This window comes from Ammospiza caudacuta, chromosome 6 (genome assembly GCF_027887145.1).
Source record: "Ammospiza caudacuta isolate bAmmCau1 chromosome 6, bAmmCau1.pri, whole genome shotgun sequence".
NCBI lineage: Eukaryota > Metazoa > Chordata > Aves > Passeriformes > Passerellidae > Ammospiza > Ammospiza caudacuta.
The window spans coordinates 56,664,579-56,673,480 of NC_080598.1; positions in this window are offsets into that span (position 1 = coordinate 56,664,579).

Here is an 8,902-nt window from a genome sequence, read left to right on the forward strand (position 1 = left end):
AGACCCACAGGGATTTTTGAGTCCGCTCCTGACTGGACAACCCCAAAAATCACATCATGTGCCTTAGAGCATTGTCCAAACTCTTCTTGAGTTCTGGCAGGCTTTGAGCTGTGACCACTTCCCTGGGAGACCATTCCAGTGCTGATCCCAAAAGGAATTAGGGCCTGGTGTGAGTTACAGGTTGTTGCTCTATTTCTGCCAGGGAGATTTATGAGAAGATGTCTTTCTCCTTTGGTTGCCAAGTTGGTTTTCATAGATCCCCACTGGCTTTCTGAATATTTACCTGCCTGTTTTGTGCCCAAATCATGTATCTGTGGTGAGTCAAAAGGCTGAACATAAAGAAGAGTGAGGGATCAGTTTAAAAACACCTTATTTTTGTCCAAATCTGTGAGTGTCAATATTGCCCTTTTCACAATGGAGGCACTCTGGCACTGCTGTCACAGACCCCCTGCAGCTGCTAGGATGGGGTACAGATGCCTTTCTTCACTGCAATCTCCACAGGAATTTCACTTTTATGCACTTTGCAGATATGCCATGTCTGTGAGGGCTGAGGGGATGAGCAGCTCCCATGCTGTTTGTGAGGAAGCCAGGGCAGAAGGTAACAAAGCCAGCTGCTATCCCATTAACATGGAGCATAAAATACAGCTCTGGGAGACGTGCCTGTCATTTTTGCAATGCACTGATGAAGTCAAGTTTCTATTGATTTAACCTTCCTGCTGCTCTAACCAGCAATTTTTATGAAGTTCTCCTGCAATTTGGAATTGTGAGTGATAGAGCTTAACTATTCTCAAAACAAAAAAATGTATCTTAAAAAAAAAAACAAACAAAACCCCATCCAGATGCTTTTTTGCTTTGTTTTATTTCTGCAAGTGGGAAGTGTGTTCATCCTGAGAGAGTGTGTCTAGGCCAAGTTACAGCATTTGACTTCAAGTTGTCATTCCAAAAGCGACAGCCACTTCTATGTTTTCTGTAAACAAATAGGCAGAAAACCAAGATTTTTCTGAGAAAGTCATCACAAAGGAGAAGTGGCTTAGACATTGCAGTAATCCAGGGTGGTATGTCTGCTCTTCCTGTGGAGAACTTTATAGCTTGTTTACTGAGCTGAAATCTGTCTCTCACTTCACCAAATGCTTCCCAAGATGCTGACTTTGTCTAACCGTGTCCCCTTCATTCTTCACTGTTTATTTCTACTCCTGCCAGGATTCCAGAGCTGTTTGCATGTTTGCAATATGACTCCTCTGTAGTTTATTTCCAAAATAGTTTTCAATCTCTGTCTTCTAGGCTAAGTGTTCACTGTCAAAGAGGGCAGGCTGTGCAAAACTTCTGCCTCACTTCCAAAAACATGGAGAATGCAATTGCACCCAGATACTGCCTCAGTGCAGAGGGGTGGTGCAGATATTTAAGATATTTAAGGCCCAACAGGGGACTCAGGGTCAATGGATCAACAGCAGTGATGGGTATTGTGACCAGTGGAGTGGTGAGATAGATATATAAACTTGCTCTACCTGAAAGCCATAAAATACCATAAATTAGGGTGATGAGATGGAAACAAACCTCTGGAAAGGTGAGCAATGGCATGTGCTGTCTCCCAGTCACTGTTCTGCAACGTTTTTGTGGTTGGCCTGGAGTGTGTAGAGAAAAAATGCTATTCTGATCTTAAATGGCTAATGAAAGGCTTAGAGAGAGAACAGATTTTGAGCAGATCTCAAAGTGTTGTTTCTAAACCCATCTGCCCTGTGTTGTTTAAAGTTGTAGGGAGAATGAAGCTCCATTCGTTTACAAAGGAACTCGAGGTTATTTTATGAGTTGCAGTCTTATGTTCACTATGACACAAAAATTAAGGAAACCCTCTTATTCTCATTGTGTTATGCCAAAGTCAGTAAGTTATTGTGAATATTAAACACTCGATTGATTTAATTTCAGAATTTATTATTTGCACAATGATTAAAGTGAATGTCACTAATTTATTTAAGAATGGTTTCCTGTTGAGGCCTCAGTGTGGTTGGCTCACCTTTGCTCACAAACCTGGAGTGCAAAGTGACTGATGTACTAATTGCTGCTTTCTGGACACACAGGCATACCTCAATGTGATGGGTGCTGTGCAGTTGATTAAGGAGTGAAGACTGCTGATGACCCCAGAAACTACTGATAACACACTTGTAAGATAAAAAATGCCTGTGGTTCCATGTGCTAATATATATCCTGTCTCTTGTGAATGTAGTCAGCATTGCCTTACTTCAGGGGAATCCAGATTTGAGAAGTGCATGACCTTGTTGCTCACAGCAGAACAAGTCACAATACAAGGGAGCAGCTGAAATAAAATGCACAGAACTGCAAACTGCAGACCTGCGAGATCAGTAAGAGGTTTTGTTTCTAAAGTCTGTTCTTAGAGCAAATGTCAACTATAAAATAAAAAAATGGGCTTGTTTCTGCAGGAAATCCAAATTCCCTAATGTTTTTTCATGCAACCCCACCAAGATATTCCAGCAAATTTGCCAGCATGAAAAATTAGTTAAGAAATATGGAATTGTCCAAACCAAAATGACAAAAAGATCTAAATTCAATTACAGGTTATCACAATCTCATGCCTGTCCTACCAAGGTAGCAAGGCCAAGTCATGTGGCAGCTGCTGAGCCCACATCTGGTTTGTCTTCTCCAGCCTGACAGTGCAGGTTCTCCTATACAACTTTTTGACTTTTCAGTGAGACACCTCAAATCTTCTGGCCCTGTAATTCATAAAGATCTATTTCTGCTTTAGCTGAGTGATGGCTTTAGCTTGCCATTCTTCTCTGTGTGTCTGGGCTTGGAAATCAACTGCTGCCACTTCCTTTCCATACCTCAGCCTCCCTAAGTACCCAGAATAATAAAGTTATGTTGGGGTGTTCTTTCCAAGTCTACAGTGTGAGGGAGTGATGGGACACTGCCCATGATCTGACCCTGGGCATGGGAGCAGAGCAGATGAAACCTCCAGCAGTCCATGCTTTTATTGATGACAAAATCTGTTTCCTTTCCTGAGAAAATGGATGTAGTGCTGTTTTCTCAGTTTTCTTCCTAGCACAGCACAGTGAGTGCTGAGACAGGGGTGCAAGCAGTTCTCAGTCCTTAGCATAAATCTTAAAAAAGCAGTGGTACCAACCACTCTTAATTTCTTCCTCCTGAAACATCGAATCAAAGCGAAACCAAAATACTTTTCTGCAGGAAAACGGTAAGATTGAAAGCAGAAAAAATTTGAAAGAAAAAAATAAGTAAAATTGGAGAATAAAATCTATTTCGTGTTGAGTTTAATAGAATTAAGATATTTTGCTGTAGCTGGCCCCATCAAGATGTGGTAGGTCAATTCAAAGCACATTTTCATCTGCTCAGCTCCTATGGTCCCACACAGGAGTTGAGTTTGTGCATCTAATTTTGCTGTTCTTTCCCTAGGTCCTTTCCTTAGCTGGATTATATCTCCAGTGAGATATAATCACAATACATAGCACAAAGAACATTTGCCAGATGTGACTTTGTAGGAATCCCATGATTACTATAAGAGGTGGGGGTTAGAGATGGGCAGGGCACTCTCTTGTCAGGATTAATCCTGAGGCTCTGATATTGCAACTCCCAGGAGACACTTAGGTGGATGAATTTCCAGATAAACTTTAAAAAAAAAAAGAAACATTCAATTTATTTTGGGAGTGTAGGGTGTATTATTTTCACTCTGTAAAATATTTTGGGGTTTTTGTCCCATTTTGCCTGAAAATAAAACAAAACAATTAAAAAAATGTTAATCTGTTACCCACTAGTAATCCTAGTTAATATGTAAAAATCTGAGATTACTGCTTCAGGTCACAAACTTGATTTTAATTAGCATTCCATTTATTAAAATATTTTTCCTAAGGTATCTCTTTCAATGTAGAGATATTGTAAAGAATGAGGAAGAGAATTCTCAAAGCACTGATTAGCAGGTAATGTCAAATCATAATTCTGGCACAGCTTACTAAAACTGGAATCAGGGATCTATTTGGATTTTCCCTGTGCATTTTCCCCATTTATTTCCTGGTGGTAAAGCTTGGCATGTATAGTTGCAGCTTGGGAGCAATGATGTACCAGATATTGTTTGGATTTTTTGTGATCCTTTGCAGCTATATGGCTAAGCAGCATGACTACTGCTGCCTTTGGGCTTTTGTAAGGTTTCTGGCAGTCCTAGGGCAAAGATTTGTGGCTAATTTTTTTTTTTTGCCTTTTAAAATCTGATTGTAGATAGTGATGTTACAATGTTGGTGAAGCCTGGGCTGCTGGTTGCACTCCACACTGCTGTATCTGGCTCCCTGGTTCTCTCATCCTCCCCTCTCACAGGCTGCCTGAGATGAAGCAGACTCCAGGCAGCTTCACCTCGCCTTTGTGGCTGCAATCCAGAGGTGCAGGTCCTCTGTTTAGGACTTTCAGCTGTGACTGGGACAGTGCTTTCAACTTGGGCAGCCTCACTGTCTCTGGATGCTCCAGCAGAGAAAGCTCATTTGCTAGATGGGAATTTGGGTTGCAGTTGAGACACTGATAAATATTGAAACAGGCTTTACAAAGGCTCTGATACCAGTCTTTCTGTACAGCATAAGAAATAACCTGTCTGTATTTTGGTTGCCCAGTTTAGCTGTTTCTATGTTTACTCCCAGAAGCATGTGAGCAATATGCTGGAGATCAGGCAGCACTGCAGGGCAGGACTGGGCTGAGATGCTCAAGCTCCATTCTGGTGTGCTGACATGTGTGGACTTCAGGCTGGTTACAGCATTAAGAGGTCTGCATCCATTTTGCAGTATAGATGTTCTTGCAGAGATCAGAGGAACAAGCTGAGTAAATTTTTGTGCCTCAGGTTTTGGTGGTTTTTGTTATTCAGTCTGTTGGGGTTTGTGTCAGAGTCTCTGCCACAGTGTGGTTATGACAAGGTTTCTTCAAGTTTTGGTCTGTCCCTGAACTGTGAATCTGAATCAACTAAAAGACTTCCCTGTTACATGTTCCTTTCTCCTTTCTTGAGTTATGTGATGAGGATGATCAGCCCCTGAAGATTCCTAGCAGACCTGTATTGTTGCCTTGCAATGAAGTGCAGTCCAGAGCCCTGGTGCACTGGTGCCTTATTTCCCTGCAAGCTTTCCAACTCAGCTCACCATCATCCACAGCTGACAGACCTCCTTTGTTAGCCCTGCCTCAGATGCTAGAGGCTTGCTAGTCATCTCCTGGGGGTTTTATCTAATATGGAAGCACAAAATGTATTTGAAATGGAAAAAGAAGTTTCCAAAGCAGTTGGTAGTCTAACACAAGCCAGGGGGGGGAGAAGGAGACACAATCCCTGGGAGCAGCCATAAGGCTTAGACATACAGACAGACATAGACAGATTTACCACATTGGCACTAATGCTTTCAATCTTTTTACAAAAAGAAAATATTGCCAAGATGCTAATGTATACACATGGTAGCAATATGTTCATGAGGAATTGCAGTTGAGTTAATTACTGAGCTAGACTGTGTGGACTGTGTGTTACACAGATGGACTGTATGATACACAGGCACTTTTTAAGCATGCAGATTCCTACTGAAGTGGCACAGCTTAATGACTCACTTGGATTTAAGCTGCTACAACCTATTGTCCCAGTAATCCAGGATTTAAGCATGCTGTAATTGTATGTATCATGCATGAAAGAGCAATTTGTGGCTGTGGAAAGTTTAACACTGCTCCTAGCTACTTGGCTTTCTGTTTTCTTTGCACTCAGGAGCCAAAGTTTGAGTTTCAGCTGTGTTTGTGGCACACAAAGGCTGATTCCTTTCCTGACTCTTGCAATTGCAAACTAGAAGTAACTGAGCTGAAGAACAGGAAAGGGGAGCAGCTTGGGTCTCTTCAGCAACAAGATATTGCCTGTCAGTGGGGTCTGCTCTGTGTCTTGCACTGCAGGTTGCCACACATGAGCCTTTGCTTGTTTTTATTCTGTCACAGAATGATTTGGGATAATAGGCAGGCCCCATCTGTTCCCATTTTAGGATGCTTTGCTTTCTTTTTTCAAAATCTGCCCATAAATAAACACACAGAGAAAAATACTGGGCCGTGAAGCACACACCATGAGGTTAGCACAGAAGGTCCTGCTTCATGTCTACCAGCACTGACATGCTCAGCTCTTGCAGCACAGATCACACCTGACATCCAGCATCACCTATGCAGCTCCTCCAGGCCTGAATTTGAGTGTTAATGGAAGAGGCTGGGTGAATGGAAAATTAACCTTCCTCTCAGGTTATGTCAGGGCATCCCTGCTGCTGCACTCCTTTGCTGTGCCAGGTTCATCCTGAGATCTGTGTGGGTTGTGCATGGATTACAGGTGATGGGTGGGATGAGAGGTTGTGTTGTGTGTCTTCTGACACACATGCAGAGCTGCTTTCACAGTGCTGAAAGGAAGGCAGCTTCATTCTCATTTTTGTCTGTGCTAGAGAGGGGAAGGGACTTTCTAAGGGGAGAGTGCTGTGGTGCAGCTGTCATTGGGAAAGGTTTCAGCAAGGCACAAAGCACAACTCAGGAGGTATTTACAGCTGCCTTCATGCCGGTAGCATATCCTTTACTCCACCATGAATTCTGCCCCGTGGCATTTCAGGGTTTTCCTTACCCTGAGGTGCAGCTGATTATTCCACAGGAGCTGTCTGACACTGCTGCTGTCACAGGCAGACCTCTTGTATCAGATTGAATTCCCTGCAAGCACCATGGGATGGAAGGCTGTGAACCCAGCCCGGTGTGAGTGATTGTACACGGGTAGTACCTAATTCTTACAGCATTAAGGTAATTAGGAAACATGAGACTTCACAAAAATAGACAGCTCCTTGTGCTGAGAGTATCAAAGGCATTCCTGCTCCCATGTCAATTTGAGCAGTGCTCTTGGCTACTCCATTACAGTAATCAGCTTAGCTAAATTTGTTTTGCATGTCCGATGCTAATGAATGACTGCTTGCTATTCTTTTAGGTTGAAATCCCCTGCATCTGCATAATTAGGGAAGTTAGCAGAAGTTGTGAGGTAGAGGGGGGAGCAAGGATTTGAAATCTGCATTCAGAGTGTGGGGCTGCTAAGGAACACCCCAGTGAGTGTCACTTTGGGATAGTGCAGGAGCTGCATGTCCATTGCATCCAGGTCTGAACATTTGCCCAAATGTGGATTATGGCCTCATTAAACCTTTGAAATGGTTCCTTTCTGTTTGGGGTAAACACTGGAGATATAATGGTTGTATATTATGGTGGCAATCATTCCTCTCCCCTTTCTCTGTGTACCAGGATGAGTCTTAGAGTGCAGAGGGCTTCTGCTGTCATCACTTCTGGGCCTTTTCCAATTGTGGTAAAATGAAGAAACAATGGAAAAGTGAAGTCTCTGTTTAGAAACCCACTTCATCTGGATTGAGACTGTTCACACAAGATGGAATTGTAGGCAGGCCTTTTTTTCAGATGCTTTTCTAGTTGATCCAATTTATAATCTGTCCCTGCAAACATGCCATTTCTAATGGGTTCCATATGCCTCTAAGCCTTCCTGTTATTTCTTCCTTCAAGGATTGCTCTGTTCAGCAAGAAGTCTGCCACTCTGCATCTTGTCTAGGGGCTTTTTTTTTATTTAAACCCAAACAAAAACTGGAAGTGGGCCTATGGTTGGATGCCACACTTACAGTAATCCTTCACAGCTACCCTTGACCTCTGTTCTGATGCTGCTCATGGCAGCACAGAGTCTGTTTAAGATGCATACGCTAATGCAAACAAGGGAGTTTGAGGTGTTTTGGCAGTCAAAAGTAGCCACAGCAATAGAGCCAGTATGAGAAGTTCAAGGTGCCTACTTGCTGGTACTACTACACTACTTATAATTTTCCTCATCTATAATTAATTTTTTTTTTTCTTACACAGAGTCTCTAAACTGCTGTCATACTGAATTATTCCACCCTGGTTCCAGAGAATGGTTCTGTAAATACTCCTCTCAGCCACTTTTTATGGTTTATGGGCATGGAAAAGCTTTGAAAGCTCATTGCTACTTTACTGCCCACACATTTCCCCATCTATTCCCTATTTTGCTGCTGCCTCCTCCTCCCTGTATTAATCCTCCATTAGCATCATGAGGCACCGATGAAGGATGCCAAGGTCACTCCTGTGCCAGTAAGCTTTTGCAGATATGGATAGCTACATATTAATGTTAACTTAGATGCCAGTTTTGGTTTTCCTTAAGAGGAGATTAACATAAAAAAAAAAAATCAAATCATTGCCAGCTGAGTTCCTGGAATCCCTATAAATTGCTACTGAAATGAGAGAATTCTGTGAAGCCAAACACCCTGGCCAAGGCTGAAGTCCTCTCCCTTCTGTGCCATTTTCAGTGTCTAACCAAAAATGTTTCTCTAGCTAACAAGCTGCTAAATTTAAGATTAATGCAGCTGGAGTTTGAGGTAGATTGATAAGATGGAAGAAGTGAGGAGGTGAACTGCCTCTGGTAATGTCTTTCCATCTCATGTGGTCTTAGTTCTTTCACCTGGTACTGTTTAAAAGAATCACCTCTACTTAAGGCACCTGTGTAGGCCTATGATGGGAAAAAAATCTGTATGTTGACATATGAATTACTATTTTAAATTTGTATTAAACGAGCTGTTAAAGCTTTTAAAGTGCCATGCTAGGCATTTTACAAATTGCAAAAGGGAGTCCCTGGCAACATGGAGTTTATGAGCCAGACAGACAAGACAGAATGAACACAGGAGAAGGTAAATGTCGCCTTTACTTTTTGTCTGTGCAAATTGAAACCCTGAGAGAGATTTTCTTCAAGGTCAGATGCAGCCTCAGTGAGAGCTGCATGGGTTGAATCCCCATTTCCCAGGTATTGGGACAATACCTAATTCATTAGACAAGCAACTCTTTTAAAATACTCTGAGTTGCT